This window comes from Bidens hawaiensis, unplaced genomic scaffold (assembly GCF_021521415.1).
Source record: "Bidens hawaiensis isolate Kalapana, Puna unplaced genomic scaffold, B.hawaiensis_p1.1 tig00019700_1, whole genome shotgun sequence".
NCBI classification, from domain to species: domain Eukaryota; kingdom Viridiplantae; phylum Streptophyta; class Magnoliopsida; order Asterales; family Asteraceae; genus Bidens; species Bidens hawaiensis.
In genome coordinates this window covers 325,732-344,606 of record NW_027492995.1, presented here as the reverse complement: position 1 = coordinate 344,606, position 18,875 = coordinate 325,732, and the positions used below count along the sequence as shown (strand labels likewise).

The 18,875-nt window shown below is 35.7% G+C and overlaps 2 pseudogenes across 2 annotated transcripts; one reads left to right on the top strand and one right to left on the bottom strand.

Annotated features, from left to right (window-relative positions):
* The first annotated feature begins 3,776 nt into the window (after nucleotides 1-3,776).
* LOC143559109 (chaperone protein ClpB1 pseudogene) lies at nucleotides 3,777-5,194 on the top strand (annotated as a pseudogene). The gene is made up of 2 exons (XR_013139877.1): nucleotides 3,777-5,006; nucleotides 5,094-5,194. The product of XR_013139877.1 is annotated as a chaperone protein ClpB1 pseudogene (transcript).
* Nucleotides 5,195-6,330: 1,136 nt separating this feature from the next.
* Nucleotides 6,331-12,720, bottom strand: LOC143559130 (chaperone protein ClpB1-like; annotated as a pseudogene). Its single transcript, XR_013139883.1, has 7 exons — nucleotides 12,664-12,720; nucleotides 12,227-12,583; nucleotides 10,408-11,182; nucleotides 9,609-10,344; nucleotides 9,359-9,540; nucleotides 8,189-9,269; nucleotides 6,331-8,112 (listed from the first exon to the last, which is right to left on the bottom strand). The product of XR_013139883.1 is annotated as a chaperone protein ClpB1-like (transcript).
* Between the last annotated feature and the right edge of the window lie 6,155 nt (nucleotides 12,721-18,875).

Below are 18,875 nucleotides of genomic sequence, written 5' to 3'. Positions count from 1 at the left end.
CATTGGTGTTCGAAATCCACAGACAAGTATGCTAAGGGGTTTTATAAGGTTCGATTTAACTTTTGTAAGGTTCTGATTGATTATTATTAAGTGGTGGTTTCATGTTTGTTCCATCCAATCAATGATTTGTTAAAGATGTAAATTAATGATTGTAATTGGCCTCTGAATACATTCGTATTGCGTTTGAATTAATAATCAACGATTAACAAGCCTATCCTTGCGTGGCTGGAGAGGAGCCGGGTTTCCGGCGGCGGGAATGTTTGGCCGTCGGGGAAAACGGGAGAGAAAGGGGTTGGGGATTGTTTAGTTTAAGGAGTTGACACAATTAGTCCATAGGGTTTTGAAATGTTTAGAAACAACACAAAACTTTAACAAAGGGGTATTTGATTAAAAATAAATGAAATTACCAATTTACCCCTGACTTAACGAGCAAAAATTAACGAGGTTAGAAAAATGTACTAAAATGGCAAGTTTTAGAAATGTGAAGTAGCTATTTGCATAAAATTCAAAAATGGTACTAAGTTGCGTAATCACACATACCACAGGTAATAAAATGACACTTAACTCAAGAAAGAAATATAGGATTTTTATACCAGCTCGATCAATGCACTATTTTCACTGTAGCAATATATACAAGTTACAATATCAAAAAATATAATGGATTTAACAATCATTTCCAGCAGGTTTGACTTTTTATGGCTTGAGAGATATATTTTCTATTTTCTTGGTGGTGCATGAACAAAGATTTATTGTGAGCTAGAAACTTAAAGTACATATAAATCAAAAAAAGAAATGCTTACATACTTGAGTGAGAAACCATGGAGAAAATGAGCATAAGAAGAACCAGATAAGCCATTGTTGTTGTGAATGTAGAAGAACAAGAAGCTTTGAAAAGATCAAAGGCTCTAGGACCACCCACTGTGTTGACCTGGGTTGGTCATTACTCATTAGATATTAAGGTTACAAAGAGTCAAAAGACAATTTAAAATAAAAATAAAAATAATAATGGGTAATATGACGATGGGGGCTTCATAACGATGGGCGTCAAGGAAATGGTGGTGGGGCCATGTGTTTGTCTCCCTCTCATACACACACATACATATATATGTGTAGAAGGATTTCGATGCCCCTAGTGCTCACGTGACGCAGGCGTGGCATGATAGAGGGGATTCGATGCCCCACTATAGAACAACTTAGAGACTTGATGTTCTTTTTCTTTCTCTTTTTTCTTTGCAAACTATTCATTCTACATATAGTTCTTTTTCTTTCTCATTTTTTCTTTGCAAACTATTCATTTTACATATAGTTCAATTTTTATAATCAGGCCCTATATATTATTGTAGTTGATAGATGTAAAATTTAGCTTAAAGTGATGCTCTAAATAAAATTAAGTGTTTTGAACAGAAGGAGGATACGAGTCGCTTGATATAAAGAAAGAAAAGAAAAAAAAAGAAGAAAACTCAATGACTTTTAAGAGTTTTATAACCTATTTTATACAAAATAATTTAGAACTAAATAAATAATCGTCTTTTTAGTTTACAAAAAAAAAACTAAAAATGGCTTCTCTAACGAAATAATAGAAATTTTTTTTTTATTATTTATAAAATGTATTTTTTTAAAAAATAGCGTCTTTATAACAATGATAAAATTAGGTTTTGCTAATTTTTATTTTATCATTTGCCTTTTGTCTCATAAAAAGAATTCAAAACAATTTGATTTTTTGTTAGGTTTGGATGCATTAGCTTAATCTCATGTGAAAAGAACAAAACTCGTTGATCAAGTCGTATATTGTTATATTTTTTTATTCTATTAAAAAGCAATACCATTTTCTTTATATATAAATTATTTCTAAAAGTATTTTTAATATAATACTCTAAAATTATTAAAACATTTAGAGAAAAATAAAAAACATTTTTGGTTATTTGAAAAAAATAACTTTTTTTTATAATATATAAAAAACAAAACTTCTTTGAAAAGGAAAAAAAGCGTTTTTTTTTTCTAAATAATAATGATAATTAAAGAATACAAAATGTAAAAAAAAAGAATAAAAAATAAAATTAAATCGTATTAATGTAAAACTTGAAGAGTACACATTACTTATAGAAGAAGAATCGTATAAAAGAAGAATATATTTAACAACACCCATCGTAAAAAAGATAAAACTAATACCCAAACTCAACCAAACTTAAAACCAAAAACTTATTACTTTTAAGGGTAAGACTAAAATACAAAGTACGACAAAAATAAGAAGGGTGAGAAGAAATTTTATCCATTGATCTTAATTTGGATTGAGAAGATTAATTTAAGAATTAAAATTAATGAGAAGAGTATGAAGGTAATAACCCATTTATGATGACTTTCTCTATCCACATGCAAAACACATGTCAATTCCTCCATCATTTTAAAACGTCTATAATTTTTTCATACGACATTTTTTTAAAAATTATTTTTACCATAATTACAAGTGATTTTATCTTTAATATGAATATCATATTGTTATATAAAAATAAAAAAAGTTTGTGGGTTTTTTTATATTGTGTTATTTAGTTGTCCATTGTGTTTTTTAATTGAGTTTTTCTACGCATTGTGTTATAGATTTTTGGTCATTGTGTTTTTTCAATTGTTACTCATATTAAAGATAAAAATTAAAATAAAGATTAAATCATTGTGTCTTTTTGTTTAAAAATAAAAACCGAAAATTCAAAAACGGGTCGGATTTTCGGGTTTGAAAAGTAACGAATGTTACAAGCATAACCCAAAATAAAACGTTTTTGGTTATTTAAAAATTTTAAATTATTTTTGTAATATATAGAAAACAAAAACAAACTTCTTTAAAAAGAAAGAAAAACGTTATTTAAAGTAACAATGAAAATAAAAGAAAACAAAATGCGAAATTATTACTTTTGAATTGTATTAATGTAAAACTTGAAGAAAGAAACACACTTAGTAAAACTAGAGAGAAAGGGTACATTTAACACCACCGTAGAAAAGTTAAAACTAATACCTAAACTCAACAAAACTTAAAGCCGACAAATTTTTGCATTTAAAGTCATGGGATGAGATCCAGTACAAACAAAATTAACCTATTATATATACAAATAACTAGAATAATTAGAGTGTTGAACTAGAATATTTACGTATAAGAAATAAAATAGTGCAAAAGTTATAGAATAATAATAACTACTCTAATGTTAACATAATTACTCTAGTTATTTATACTCTTCTCATAATAAAAATTATTTGTATTTGATCAAAACCTTAAAGTCTAAATGCATTACAATCTTTAAGATATCATATAGGAAGTGAAATTTTTATAGTATTTTCTCAAATCTCTTGGACTCATCTTGTACTATCTAGAAACCATAAGGGTAATAAATAACTGACGCAACTTTATTATTATCCTTAAAAACAGGAAAATCAGAAAACTCTCGAACATGTATGTCTGGTAAGTTCCAGATAACACAACGGTTTCGTTCCAGATGTCTCTCGTGGCCCCTAACAATATGTATAAATCACTTCAGTTCGTCCTCTTCATCATTCATTCGTCAACTAGATACAAAACAAATCTACAATTCTATCTCTAAATTCGCTAAATAAAACAATTGTTATTGTTTTCACACGCTCTAACATATCATTTCATTTCATTTCATTTAGCTGTTCAAGGTAATAACATTACGTTCCTTAATCTTCAATTGCATATCATTCTTTGAATTATTATTAAATTTTAAATTGATGAACTAGACTAAAGCTTATTATATGTTATGCTGTTTATTCATGATGTTCATTGAAGATAAGACTGAATTTACTGTTATTGTGTTTGTAGGTTTATACATAGGCATTAATATTATTATCAGATATGAATCCTGACAAGTTCACACACAAGACAAACGAGGCATTGGCTGCAGGCCATGAGCTCGCTATGAACGCTGGCCACGCACAGTTCACACCGTTGCATATCGCGGTTGCTTTGATCTCTGATCCTAGTGGCATATTCAGGCAAGCAGTTAGCAATGCCGGTGGTGAAGAGGCGGCTAATTCCGCTGAGAGGGTTTTCAATCAAGCGTTGAAAAGGCTTCCTTCTCAGTCCCCTGCACCAGATGAAGTTCCAGCAAGTAGTTCTCTGATTAAAGTGATCCGTCGTGCGCAAAGCTCGCAGAAATCCCATGGGGACACTCATTTAGCTGTGGATCAGTTGATTCTGGGACTTCTTGAGGATTCACAAATTGGGGAGTTGTTGAAAGAAGCTGGAGTTAGCACGTCCCGGGTGAAAGGTGAAGTCGAAAAGCTTAGAGGTAAAGAGGGGAAGAAGGTGGAAAGCGCTTCTGGAGATACTAATTTCGAGGCTCTTAAAACCTACGGTCGTGATCTTGTTGAGCAGGCCGGAAAGCTTGATCCTGTAATCGGGAGAGATGAGGAAATCAGGAGAGTGATTAGGATTCTATCAAGTAGAACAAAGAATAACCCTGTTCTTATTGGTGAGCCCGGTGTAGGCAAGACTGCTGTTGTTGAAGGGTTAGCATAGAGGATTCTAAGAGGTGATGTGCCAAATAATCTTAGTGACGTGCGTGTTGTGGCGCTAGATATGGGGGCGTTGGTTGCTGGAGCCAAGTACAGAGGGGAGTTTGAGGAGAGGTTGAAAGCGGTTTTGAAAGAAGTGGAAGAAGCGGAAGGGAAGGTGATATTATTCATTGATGAGATTCATCTTGTTCTTGGAGCGGGTCGAACCGAAGGGTCCATGGATGCTGCTAATCTTTTTAAGCCCATGTTGGCTAGGGGTCAGCTTCGGTGCATTGGTGCGACCACTTTGGAAGAGTATAGCAAGTATGTGGAGAAGGATGCAGCCTTTGAGAGACGGTTTCAACAGGTTTTGGTGGCTGAACCAAGTGTTCCTGATACCATAAGCATTCTTAGAGGATTGAAAGAAAGATATGAAGGTCATCATGGTGTTCGGATTCTTGATCGTGCTCTTGTGGTTGCAGCTCAACTTTCTAGTCGATACATAACTGGTATGATTCATTTCTTTGATTGGTTTGAACCAGATCTTATGAAATTATATAGTAGTAGGCTAATAATTTTTTGGAAACTGTATGCAGCACGTTTCTTGCCGGATAAGGCTATTGACCTCGTGGATGAAGCATGTGCGAATGTGAGAGTGCAATTGGACAGCCAGCCTGAATTTATGAGACACAAGTGAAGATCGTGCTAGAATTTATGGCAATTCATAATTACATTAGAAGAAAAGACAAATGTGATGAAAGATTTAACAAGGTGCAACAAATATCTTACACCTCAAATAATGGTATTGATAGTCGAGGATCTAGTTACATTAATGAAATAGATGAAGACACAAGTACACAACGTAGAATAGATGATTTATACATGAGTGCAGTTAGAGATATGATTGCAGGAGATCTAGTTAATGAAATAGATGAAGACACAAGTACACAACGTAGAATAGATGATTTATACATGAGTGCAGTTAGAGATATGATTGCAGGAGATCTAGCCAAACCAAGATGAATGTTTATTGAATATTAATGTATTTTTGTAGAAGTTTTACGTCATCCTCGATATAAATTTATCCAAAAATGATGGTATAACTCATAAAAACAAAGTAGATACATATAAAATATAAGTTATGTGATAATATGTAACCATGCCCGTTTAGGTCATTTTACTAACATAAGCTAAATAAAGCTAACACAAACACTTAAAAAGAGCTTATCAACTTATTGAATATAAGCTAATACAAACACTTAAAAAGAGCTTATCGAATAATATATAATAAGCTATAAGTTACTTCAAGTATATCCAGGCCATCTAATTTCCGACCTTTACCAATTATCTGTTTTGTCGACAGATCCTGAAAAATACAAAAATCAAAATAGGATAAGGCACTACAATTCAAGTCACGAGTGATTTTACTAACGGGTAGTAAATTGAGTGGGAAATTGGGTAAATTTAACACAGATGACAGATGAACTGAGGGAGTAATATTTGCACTTCTTGAATCAAGAACTTTTGGAGTTGATCCATCCGTGAGATGATTGTGAATGTTAATGAAAATTTGAAAGGAGTTTGTGATTACCAGTCATGTGTTCACAAGCTCCAAAATCAATGACCTATTTGGAAGTAGTAGTAGATTAACCTGCTTCAGCAAATGTGGCAATAGGATTTGTGTTGGGCAGTCACGTTGGGCTGATAAATAAATTGCTCATCTTCTGAGTTGCCTTCATTATTGTTTGCTGCTAGAAGAGCAGAAGAGTTTCTTGCGTTTCGAGCTAGTCTTTTTATGCCCAAACTCAGGACAATAATTGCATTCGATATTTCCATTGTTGGTTGTGGGAGTACAATCTCTTTGACCAAGGTTATAATTGTTGTAACCACCTCGTGAGTTACTTTGATAGTTGCCTCGTGAACAGCTTTGATAACGACCTCTTGAGCTCCCACGAAACCCTCCTCGACTGACTAGTGCACTGTTATGAGCTAATGGATTTGGAAGTGGAATGCTTTCATGACGTAGCATTCGAGCAAATGCCTCTTGGAGAGATGGAATTGTTGATTCATTTAGAAGCTGAGATCGAACAACATCAAATTCCGGTCGTAAACCGGTCAGAAAACTCATCACTGCTATTTGTTCTCGTTGGGCTTGCATTACACGTACATCAGTGCTGAGGGGTGAAAGTGTGTTTAGTTCCTCATATGTCTTCTTGAATCCCATCACACACGCCGTTAGGGATTGATCAAGTTGCAAACATTATATATTCTAGACATATTGCTTTGTCCACAATATAGAAATTCCAAGTAGTCCATCAGTTCTTTCACATATTCACAATGATTGACGAGTGACATAACAGACACATCAATAGAGTTCCTGATTTGCAGGAACAATCGAGCGTTATTTTTTGCAACCATTGATCTTGAGTTTCATCTGTTGGAGGATTAGAGGTGAGATTTGAGGCTTTCCTGATGCTACACAAATAGATGCGAATGGTCTTGCTCCATTCGAAGAAATTGGTGCCATCGAGTTTGTTGTTGGTTAGTCGAGTTGGTAGAGATGACACATCTGCAAGATTAGGAATAACTGAAGAACTAGTGATCTTTTCAGAGTCACTTTTGGTTTTACCAGAGTCCAGACATATTTTTTTTTTGTTTTACCAGAAGTCTGAGTCAAATGTTAATCAGAAAACAGGAAACAAATGAGAATCTATTAGCTGAGAGGTCTGATGTGCAGAACAGAGCAGGTTTTCTGATGTAACTTGGAAATTATTCCAATGATGAACTAGCCAGCTTGTCTACGGTGGATGGTATTCGCTTAAACACTCGGAAATTATAATACACCAAATTTGCATCACAATTAAGGAAAATTATCAAAGACTCTTGATGACAGTCTTTTGTTAGCCACAGTTATGTCATCAAATCAAATCATTCAGTGACTTAAGTTCTTTATGTTACTAAAGATTGGTTGGTGTCCCAACAGAACTGTTAAGCACGGTGTGTTTGTTAGTCATGAATTCTAAGAGTGTTTCTTGGGTTTTATACGAACTGTAAAGCACGGTGTGTTTGGTAATAATTTATAGGTTATTTGTAACAAGTAACAGCCCTAGGTTCGTTCGTAACTATTATTTGAGTCAGCATGTGCCTTTGAATAAACACATTAAGAAATAGTCATGATAGTTCATTTTAACTCTAATCGAAAGATCACAACCGTTTGAACCTTCACCATTTAACAAGCATAACTCTCCATGAAAGCAATTCTATGTTTCTCTTTTCCTATAAAACTCGACCTAAAAAAAACAATTTAAAAACAGACCAATTGTGCGTCTTGATTTATATCAGACCCATTTCATCAAGATCAACTACCTCCTCAATCTTCCTCCTCTTCGCAGCCTGTGCAGTAGGGACTTGAATCAGTATATCAGACCTGTGCCCGGTTGCAGCATTCCCCAATCCACCATTTTTCTTCACATTATAACACAAATCTTCACCATTCATGTCTGCATCTATATAAACCGTTGAGTTTACATCAATCTCTCCTCTAACTAACATCTTTGATAATTCAGTCACAACCTTCATTTCCAACCATCTCCTGATTGGGCGGGCCCCATATACCTACATGTCAAACCAACTTGGTGAGTAAGATGTATATATACATATATATCATAATTAACAAGATTTTGATGCTTACCGGATCATAACTCTCATTTAGTATGACATTTAAAGCCGTTTCTGTAACTCCCAAAGCAACACCGCTATCAGCTAGACGAACAGCCACATCTTTCAACTGAAGTCTAGCCACTTTTCTTAACTGATCAATTGAAAGTGAATGAAACACTACTATCTGATCAAGCCTGTTCAATAGCTCAGGTTTAAAGTGTTTCTTCACCTCCTGCATCAACAACTCATGAGCATTGACCATTGTGGTCTTCCCTGACAGCCCGTTTAACATATGCTCAGCTTCGAGATTGGAAGTCATAATAATGATTGTGTTGGTGAAGTCAACGGTACGGCCTTGACCGTCAGTCAATCTTCCATCATCCAACATTTGAAGTAAAATGTTGAAAATCGATTGATGGGCTTTTTCTACTTCATCAAATAATATAACACTATAAGGTTTACTCCTCACGGCTTCTGTAAGTTGGCCACCTTGATCATAACCAACATACCCCGGTGGAGAACCAATTAGCCGTGACACAGAGTATTGCTCCATGTATTCAGACATATCAATCCTAATCATAAGTTTCTCATTGTCAAATAATTGCTCTGCAAGAGCCTTAGCAAGCTCGGTTTTCCCAACACCAGTGGGACCCAAGAAAAGAAATGAACCATTTGGCTGTTGTGCCCGGCCCAAACCAGCATGCGACCTCAAAACCGCCTCAGCTACAACATTTACAGCTTCATCTTGACTTACTACTCGTTGATGCAACCTGTCGGCTAGACCAATAACGTAGCGTGGTCACTGGTATACCAGTCAACCTACTCACCACCCTAGCAATTTGGTCAGGTCCCACAGTCTCTGTTAGCATTACATTTTCACCTACAGTACCTTCAATTCTTGCTATATCAATCTCCAAATCTTGCATTACTCCAAATTTCAAATATGCAGCATTTGTGGAATCACATCTTCTTCCTGTTCCTTGTAGTAACAACAACAGTTCTTCCCTTTTCTGTTTCAACCTGCGAATTTCATCAGCACGTTCTTTTTCCTTCTTATACTTCATCATCAATGTTTGAAGTCTATCTCTCAAGTCATCAAGTTCTTTTTTCACCTGAAAACCAGCCACACGCTACGTTAGTACCCTATAAGTAAAATCATCCAAAAAAATCTAACAGTGTTCAATCAACTTAATGAACTCACTTCAACAAGACGAGCTTTGCTTGCTTTATCTTCTTCCTTCTCAAAATCATGAAGCTCAGCCTCCAACTGCAGCTTCTTTCTTTCAAGATTATCAATTTCTTCGGGTTGACTATCTAACTGGACCCTCACATTTGCGCATGCTTCGTCCACAAGGTCTATAGCTTTCTCCGGCAAAAAGCGTCCTGCATACAAATTCCAACAATTTATATAAAGTTAACTAGTTTAAACGGATCAAAGAAATGAATCATACCAGTTATGTAGCGGTTTGAAAGTTGAGCTGCAACCACAAGAGCACGATAAAGAATCCGAACACCATGGTGTCCTTCATATCTCTTTTTCAATCCTCTAAGAATGCTTATGGTGTCAGGAACACTAGGTTCAGCCACCAAAACCTTTTGAAAACGTCTCTCAAAGGCTGTATCTTTCTCTACATATTTCCTATATTCTTCCAAAGTGGTTGCAACAATGCACCGAAGCTGACCCCTAGCCAACGTGGGCTTCATAAGATTTGCAACATTCATGGACCCTCCTGTTCCACCCCCACCCGCTCCAAGTACCATATGAATTTCATCAATGAATAATATCACCTTCCCTTCAGCTTCTTCCACTTCTTTCAAAACCGTTTTCACCCTCACCTCAAACTCCCCTTTAAAGGCAGCTCCAGCAACCATTTCCCCTATATCTAACGCCACAACACGTACATTGTTAAGATTAGTTGGAACATCACCTCTTAGAATCCTCTGTGCTAATCCTTCAACAACAGCAGTCTTGCCTACACCAGGCTCTCCAATAAGAATAGGGTTGTTCTTTGTTCTTCTTGATAGAACATTAATAACTTGCCTGATTTCCTCGTCTCGCCCTATTACAGGATCAAACTTTCCAGCTTGCTCAACAAGATCACGACCGTAGGTTTTAAGAGCCAGGAAATTAGTATCTCCAGAAGCACTTTCCACATTGTTCACTTCTTTACCTCTAAGCTTTTCTACCTCATTTTTAACATTGGGTGCATTTTCCACCTTCTTCACTTGTTTACCTCTAAGCTTTTCTACCTCAATACTCACACTGGGTGCACTAACTCCAGCTTCTTTTAACAGATCCCCAACTTGGGAATCTTCAAGAAGACCTAAAAATAACTGATCCAGAGAAAAAGGTTGAGCCCTAACGCTACAATACACTTTTTTCAAAGAAGGAGCATTTTGTGGAAGTGTATTGAATTCAGGGGGCTGTGAAGGGAGCTTTTTCAAAGCTTGATTGAAAAGCCTGCAAACGTAATTACCTGCCTCTGCACCACCAGCATTGATAATTGCTTGCCTGAATACGCCATTAAGGTCGAAGATCAAAGCAGCTGCAATATGTAACGGTGTGAATTGTGTATGGCGAGCGTTGTTTGCAAGTTGAAGACCGGAACGCAATATCACTGCTGTCTCGGGGGTGAATCCGTAAAGATTCATTCAGATAATAATAATAATAGCGCATATAAACCTACAAACACAATAACAATGAATTCAATCCATCTTAAACGAACAACATGATATGCAATCTGATAACTTTAATTGGCCAAAATCATCAATAGTACTTATATTCTATGATCAAAATTTAATAGCCCTAACCCTAACTAAATTCATAAAGTAACGGCATTTATATGCAAACGATCGATGACATAATAAAAGTGATATGCAATTAATAATCAAAGAACATAATGCTATTACCTTGAATTGTTACTTCAACAATGGAATGAAATCCCGAGTTGCAGTGTTTATCAGCCTATGCATTCAAGAGCTTCGGTTTTCACGCTTTTAAAGGACAAAGGTACACCAATTATCCCTAAGGTTTTTCAATATTACAAGATAAGTCCAACGGCTTGAGAAATTACAATTAACATTCCACTTCTTATACTTAAAGCATACCTAAAACCAGGATTGTATATGAGCTGAGCCTAGTCAGGTTGGGCTCAAAATTGAACACGACAGTCGACAGCTTAGTTCAGATCCTTTATTTTGATGAGATGAAATGTTAAGTTTGAGCTCTATTCATATAAAGCTCGAGTCAGTTTAAATGGTTGTATAACTTTTGTCAAAAAAAAAATGGAATATGCGCTTGTTTATATACTACTAGCTTCAGTCCCGTGTAATACATGAGTAAAAAATAGATATAAGAAAGCACATGTTCTGATAAGATTATATCTAAGGACTACATTTATTACTACCTACTAATTAATGAACATTACAATGGTTTCATGATATGCTTTGAAAATTGATGTTTTAAATGTTGAAACTATGAAAAAAATTATAACCATAATTTAAGTGTATGATTTTTATGATTATATACATAACATACTTTAATTGCTGTAAATATAAATATTTAACAAATGACAGATTAATGATAAATTATATTTTAAAACACATGATCTGATTCCAGTATAGAAGTTAAGAAATTAAAGTTATATGTGATGAATCATAAACATAAACAAAAAAAAATACATAACTAAATTAAGTTTTATTATTAATAGAATCATGTTTTACAATACATTTACAAGAGCCATTGTTTTACATTTAAATTTATCAAATGGGTTTAAGAATTTTGAAAAATATAATGTACAGCCTGGTGAACCAACTGACACATCCGTTCCAGACATTATGGTGGAAGTCTTTGAAACCAATGGTATAGACTGCAAACATTTAACTGATAGCAAAGAGTTTAAATCACCCATCAAAAAAATATATAAAAAATAATAAAACTAAAACAATGCGCATATGTAGATGTATTATAATTATATTATATGAGGGCTAAGCCAAATAGGCAAATACTTTGAAATGTTTCTACCACATTGGAAAGGAGTTGTTCTCTGCAACAAAAGGGGTACTTTACCTCAAAATCAAAATCTTGGTTAAGTGGCAGATGCATGTGCATCCATTCCGTCAGATGGGACCGCGATGGGTCGCCTCACGGGGTAAGGCTGTTGTGATACTGGAATATGGCTTGGGAAAACAAAGGGTGCTTGATCCCACGGTTCCCACCTATAAATGGGGGACCCACACATAGTTGCAATGCTTGAGCCGCTATGGTTCCTATACCAGTAATAATGTAGCGTTTAGATGTGTTTTTTCTGTTTGAATTTTCTAATAATCAAAAGTTTAAAAGTTGTTTATACCTTGGTGCTTAGTGTCTGTCTATATACATGATGTGGAATTAAAACAGAGAAGCTATTCGTTTTCGGGATCATGCCTTATATCAATAAAACATAATCATTAAGTCCCAAGTAACCATAAAATGATTTAAACACACTTATATTTAACAAATCTTACTTGAGAAACAGGATAAACAAACAACATGTCCCAATCCCCAATCATTACCTGTAGCAATTGATGGAAAAATGCCTCAAATCATCGGTCTTGTTTGCAAAATATACATAAACTTAGTATTTTTAGAAAAATAAAATTAGTACATTCTGAGAGCTTGGTAGGACATAGGTAGGTGTTGTTTACGGGACAACACCAAATGTCCTCGTGTCTTGCACACATAGCATCTCGCTCTCTTCATCCTCTTCGCCAAACTCATGAAAAGCGGAAACTTTCTGTTAAGAAAAATCATATGAGCAGATAGATACCCAACTCATGAACAAAATAAAAAAACATTTTTAACAATTAAAAACTTTCAAACCACTATCTCCTTCTAGTTATCCCACAAAAGATATAACTGCCAGACTACTAACAGCAAATGGATTTAATCAGTAATCACTTTTATGAACATACATGTAATGAATGAAATGTATGATGTAACCATATTGTTTCAATGTTTAATCATTCTTCGATCACATTTCAGATCATGATAAATGTTATGTACTTGTTAAGACTTTTAAAGAGTCAGGCATTATAGAGATGTAAATGAACCGAACTGAACGAAGCCTTGTTGGTGTTCTTTTGTTACGCTTTTATCGGACAACCGAACGGTTCACGAACACATATGAAATTTCTTGTCCGTGTTCGTCTATTAACGAATTCGTTAACTTTCTAGATGAACGCAAATGAACACAAACGAACATATATTTATTTATTTAGAAATATAAAACATTAGATATAACCATCCAAAAGATAAATCACATTAACATAATAATAATCATAATCATCATTATTAAAACAACATATAAACGAACGTAAATGAACAAACACTTAATCAAACAACCCTAAATGAATTGCAGTAAAGATCTCTACATTAATTAACCAACAATAATCATTCATGAATTGAATTGAAGGGATAATCTGTTCGATTCATGGAAAACATACCTTAATTGAACGGAACGGAAGGAAGAGTATTGCGTACTTGAGGATTGGTTGAACCATTTTGTTAGGGTTTCAGAATCTAAACAACACAAACAAACGGGTTAATGAATATAACCCGGTGGGTCGCGCTAAACAGATACCATTTAACTAAACGGGTATAAAATATCTAATTAAACTCAATCATTGTGTGGTTAGGTTGACCCAACTAGTAGAAGGTCCTTCGTATTATTATAAGTAGTTTTTTTTACATACAAAATAACAAAATTAGTCCTTTATTTTATTTTTTTACGTTTTTTTTAATGGCTGTCTTTTAACAAATTTAATGACATAAAAATATTCTTTTATGTTTAAAAACTATATCACGTTTTGTCCTGTATTCCTAACTCAGTTAACTTTTCTTGTTAAATTATTAGGTCATATACAAAGCACATGAGAGCAAATGGATATTTTTACCATATTTATTTAAAACAAAATTAATTTAAAAAAATGAATAAAATAAACAAAATAAATTTGTTAAATTAACAATGGGCCACACTAAATTATAATTATAATAAAATAATATATGTATAAAATGTATACATAAAAATGTATGTATTATATACAGTGGCCACCGTGGCATTATCTCCACGTCTCCGGCAACACCACTTCGCCAGGTCGTCCCCGGCCGGTGACCATCACCATCTTCGACAACCACCACCATCACCTAAACTACCACCATCACCATCGATCCACTATACCTTAACAGCCACAAACCACCACCATCAATCCAATATACCCCTCTGTTTCACCTCACCTTTTAACATCTTGAAAAATAACATATTTATTTTTAGGTTAAAAATGTCAACTTTGAAAATAGAATGAACCAAAAATATTTTAATAATAAATATGGTAAAGAAATAATAAGATATATATTCAATAATATGTCCTCTTCGTTAAACCCATTTGAGACGAGGAACTTATAGTCTCGTCCCATTTGCCGCAATTCAAATAGACCGACAAGCCGTTCTTTGGTTTCATTGCTATGCTGGAATGTAGCGGTACGTTCCACGTTTTGGGTTTCGAAATGACTGAACATATTTTTTTAGTCGGACCAGTTCTTCGTGGGCCCCCATATCGGCTCGTGTCGACGACGAACCCTCCACATTTTTTCCATTATTTTTTCTTCCTCTACTTGGGGATCGAGCCAATTCTTGTACGTCATCGTCCCCTAAATTAACCGTGTCATCCTCGTCTTCGTCAACGAGGTTGAAGTTACCAGCATCAGAAGGTGTTGCAGGTGTGCTCGGATTTGTCGAAATGAGGTCGTTAACCATTTTGTAGCCCGAGATGATGTGACAGATCTTCGAGCGATCGGAATGGTGGGTGCCTGGTTTGTTTCGGACAAACCGAAGTTTCTCTCAAGAAGTTAAATGCTTAAATGCCTTCCCTTTCCGCCCTTCCGGTTACCCTTGAGTTTGAAATTGGTTAACGCTTGAGGTTGGATGTTGGCGTCGTTTTGCCCACTACGCCAACCGGGTCCCTTTAATCGGCTGTATATCCCAAAATATTTTTGGCATCTTGGTTTATGACATTCCAATTGGCTTGAACAGCTTATTTAACCCGGTATTCTAGCCGGTTTGCCCTTTATCTTGAACCAAACTTCAAGTATTCTCTTCCAAAATATTCCGGCGGCTTGATAGTTTGCTAAAACTAAAACTATTTTCACAATTAATATTAATTTTAAATAAATAATAAATAAAGTTAAATAAGTGTTTAATATTAATAACTTCCAAACAGTTGGGATCCTCCGAAATGGCGATCCAAGCTTGTGTGAGAGCTACTTCCTCCTCCTCCTCCGTCCAAACTAAGTATTCACGTGGCGCCGCCGGCTCCTTGGATTCCTTTTTTTTGTGCTTACGGGCCGCCTTTCGGGTTAAACCAGAGGCCTGCGCCGATTGAGTTTTCGGCACCGTCACCGGCTCCGGTTGGCTAGACCCGAACACCGGCATGGGGTTTTAGGGGTTGAGGAAGTTGGCGTACATGTTTAAGTTTGGGTCGGGAAAAGGAAATATATAGTTTAGGTTCGGTTGGTTCCCGGTGTTCGGGAAGTTGGTTTGTTGGTTTTGCGGAGTAGGGTGTTGGCCGAAACTGAGCCATGGAAAGTTTAGGCTTGGTTGGTTAATTCGGTTGGTTTTGCGGAGCATGGTATTTTCCGAAAGGGGGGAATAGATGGTTTGGGGTGTTTCTTTTTTAGAAGATATGTGGTATTTTTTTTGTAAGATTAAAAATGTTGGAGAAAAAGGTTGGAGAAGAAGAGGGTATATGTGTATATATTGCTTTTTTATTTATATTTTTTTAGTTTTTGACCGTTTAACGGTCAAAATATTAAAAATAATATTATTTTCAAAAAATGCGACAAATATTCGCCGCCCCTCTTATCGCCGAAGGGGTGGGGGTCAAGAAAATATGCTACTTGTCGGCTGATTTGTCGCGCCACTACATATTGTCTAATGGGTACTTTGCGTATCGCGATGGTTAATGAGGTAAGTCCATCGCGTAGCGCGAGACCGTCCAAAATATCATATATTTTCAAGTCCTTGATTTGCGTATTGCGACGAACATGTGTTTTATCCGTCGCGATGCGCGACGGATGGCCAAATCTTATTTTTCTTGCTAGTTTTCGTCGTATGTATTGGTATTTGGGGTTTTGGTTTCTAATCATTTTAGGAATATTTTCGGTCCTTCATATTTCCTCAATTGTCAAAAACAGATCGAAAGCTTTAGGATGTTACACAAATATTTGTGTTCATGTTTGTTCCTTAAAAAAATCAACATGTTTGTGTTCATTTATCTTTGTTCGTTAACAATCTAAAAACCTACACATCTTAATTGAAAGAGTCCGAACATTAAAAAATATAATGTATGTAACAAAGTAATACAATGTATTAAATACTTTGTTACGTGTTAAAATGTATTCACTTGTTATTGAAATGTGGGGGTTACATAAGCACAACGTACCAATGTGTGTGATAAGAAGACATACTAATGTGTGGATGGTTGCCACCGCCTCACATTTTAAACCTGTTGCAGCTTGAACTCCTCCAATCCAGACGTCCCCTCACTCCTGCTGCGATTTGGACCAGTAGGTGTGATTGGGCTACGGCTCCAACCATACCTCTAGGCCATATGTAATGGAGGGTTGCCGTGATCGGGTGCCCAGCCATGCTTGATGGTTCATATTAACTTGTAATCTAAAGGTTATAACGCTTTGAACCATCGCCTTTTAAGAAACACAACTCTCCGTCAAACCAATTCTATGTTTCTCTTTCTCTAATTTTCCTAAAACTTGACCCAAAAAAAATAAACATTTTGCAAAAATTCAAAACATGAATTAATGTTGAAAGTCTAACTAAAAATCCAAAACATGAATTAACTTTCTTCATAGTCAGATTAAATAAAAATAGACCGATTGTGCTTTCCAATTATTCATGCATTTCATCATAAACAATCCCAACCATCATCATCATCATCATCATCATCTTCACAGTTTGTGTTGTAGGTACTTGAATCGATATCTTCTGATGCAGCATTCACCAATCCATCATTTTTCTCCACATTGTAACACAATTTTTCACCATTCATGCCTGCGTCAATGTACACTGTTGAGTTTTCATCTATCTCTTCTCCAACTAACAACTCTGATAATTCAATCAGAACCTTCTTTTCTAGCTATCTCCTGATTGGGCGTGCCCCGTATACCTGCATGTAAAACCAAACTGATCAGTATGATACACAAATATCAAAACCATGCAACAAGATTTTTTTTGCTCACCGGGTCATAACTCTCATTCAGTACGACATCTAAAGCTGCTTCAGTAACTACCAAAGCAACACCATTTCATGAGCATTGGCCATTGTAGTATCCCCTGACAACCCTTGTAACATATATTCAGCTCCAAGGTTGGAAGTCATGATGATGACAGTGTTAGTGAAGTCAACTGTGAGGCCTTGACCGTCAGACAGCCTTCCATCATCCAGCATTTGAAGAAGAGTGTTGAAAACGGATTGATGAGCTTTCTCTACTTCATCAAATAACACAACACAGTAAGGTCTTCTCGTCACAGCTAACGTAAGTTGACCGCCTTCTGCATGACCAACATATCCAGGTGGAGCACCGATTAGCCGAGCCACAGAGTGTTGCTCCATGTATTCAGACATATCAATCCTTATCATAAGTTTCTCATCATCAAATAGTTGTTCTGCAAGAGCCTTAGCAAGCTCCGTTTTCCCAACACCAGTTGGTCCCAGAAAAGGAACGAACCAGTTGGTTGTTGTGCACGTCCCAAACCAGCACGTGATCTCAAAACCGCCTCGGCTACAGCACTAACTGCTTGATCTTGACCTACAACTTGTTGATGCAACCGGTCAGCCAGACCAATAAGCCTCTTTTTATCATCGGTCCTGAGTCTGGAGTCTGGACACTGGTATACCAGTCCACCTGCTCACCACCTCAGCGATCTGGTCAGCTATATAAGTTATTATTTTATAGGATTCGATTTTCCCTCGTTTAATGGATGATATTTGATACCAGTTAAACCTATGGTTATTAAATATTTCAAGACAAGTCCAAACGATTTCAGAAATTGTCATTTCTTATATTTAAAGCATAACCAAGTTTGGTTCGTCGTTTGGTTTTGATTGGCTGTCGGTACTAAAACTAAAACGATAAGGGTCAATTTAGCTATACTAAAACTAGACAATGCTATTTAACATGTTAATTTTTCTTCTTTAAAAGTCCGAATGGATTAGTATCATCACGATGGAGCATTTTTTTTGTCTCTACAACCTACTGCATGTAGTCGGCAACGGCAACGCCAACGCCACCACTTTCTAAACCATACGAATTATCCCATGAACTTTGGTGGTATAGTTCATTATTCAACATGGTACATTGTTATATATTTTACCAAATACTCTCCTGCTCCATCTTATTTCTTTATATATCTTTAAAAATCCTAGTCTCAAATTCTCAATCCACCACCATGAATTCAAACAGCCCAAAACCACAAATTAAATTCAAAACGAAACGTCAAAACCCTTTAAACCTTCACCATTTAATAATCATGACTCTCCATTATGTCTCTCTTTTCCTATAAAACTTGACCCAAAAATAATCGACGACTCAAAAATAGACCAATTGTACTTCTAGGTTATGCATCCGTGTCATCGACATCAACCACCTCCTGAACAATCTTCCT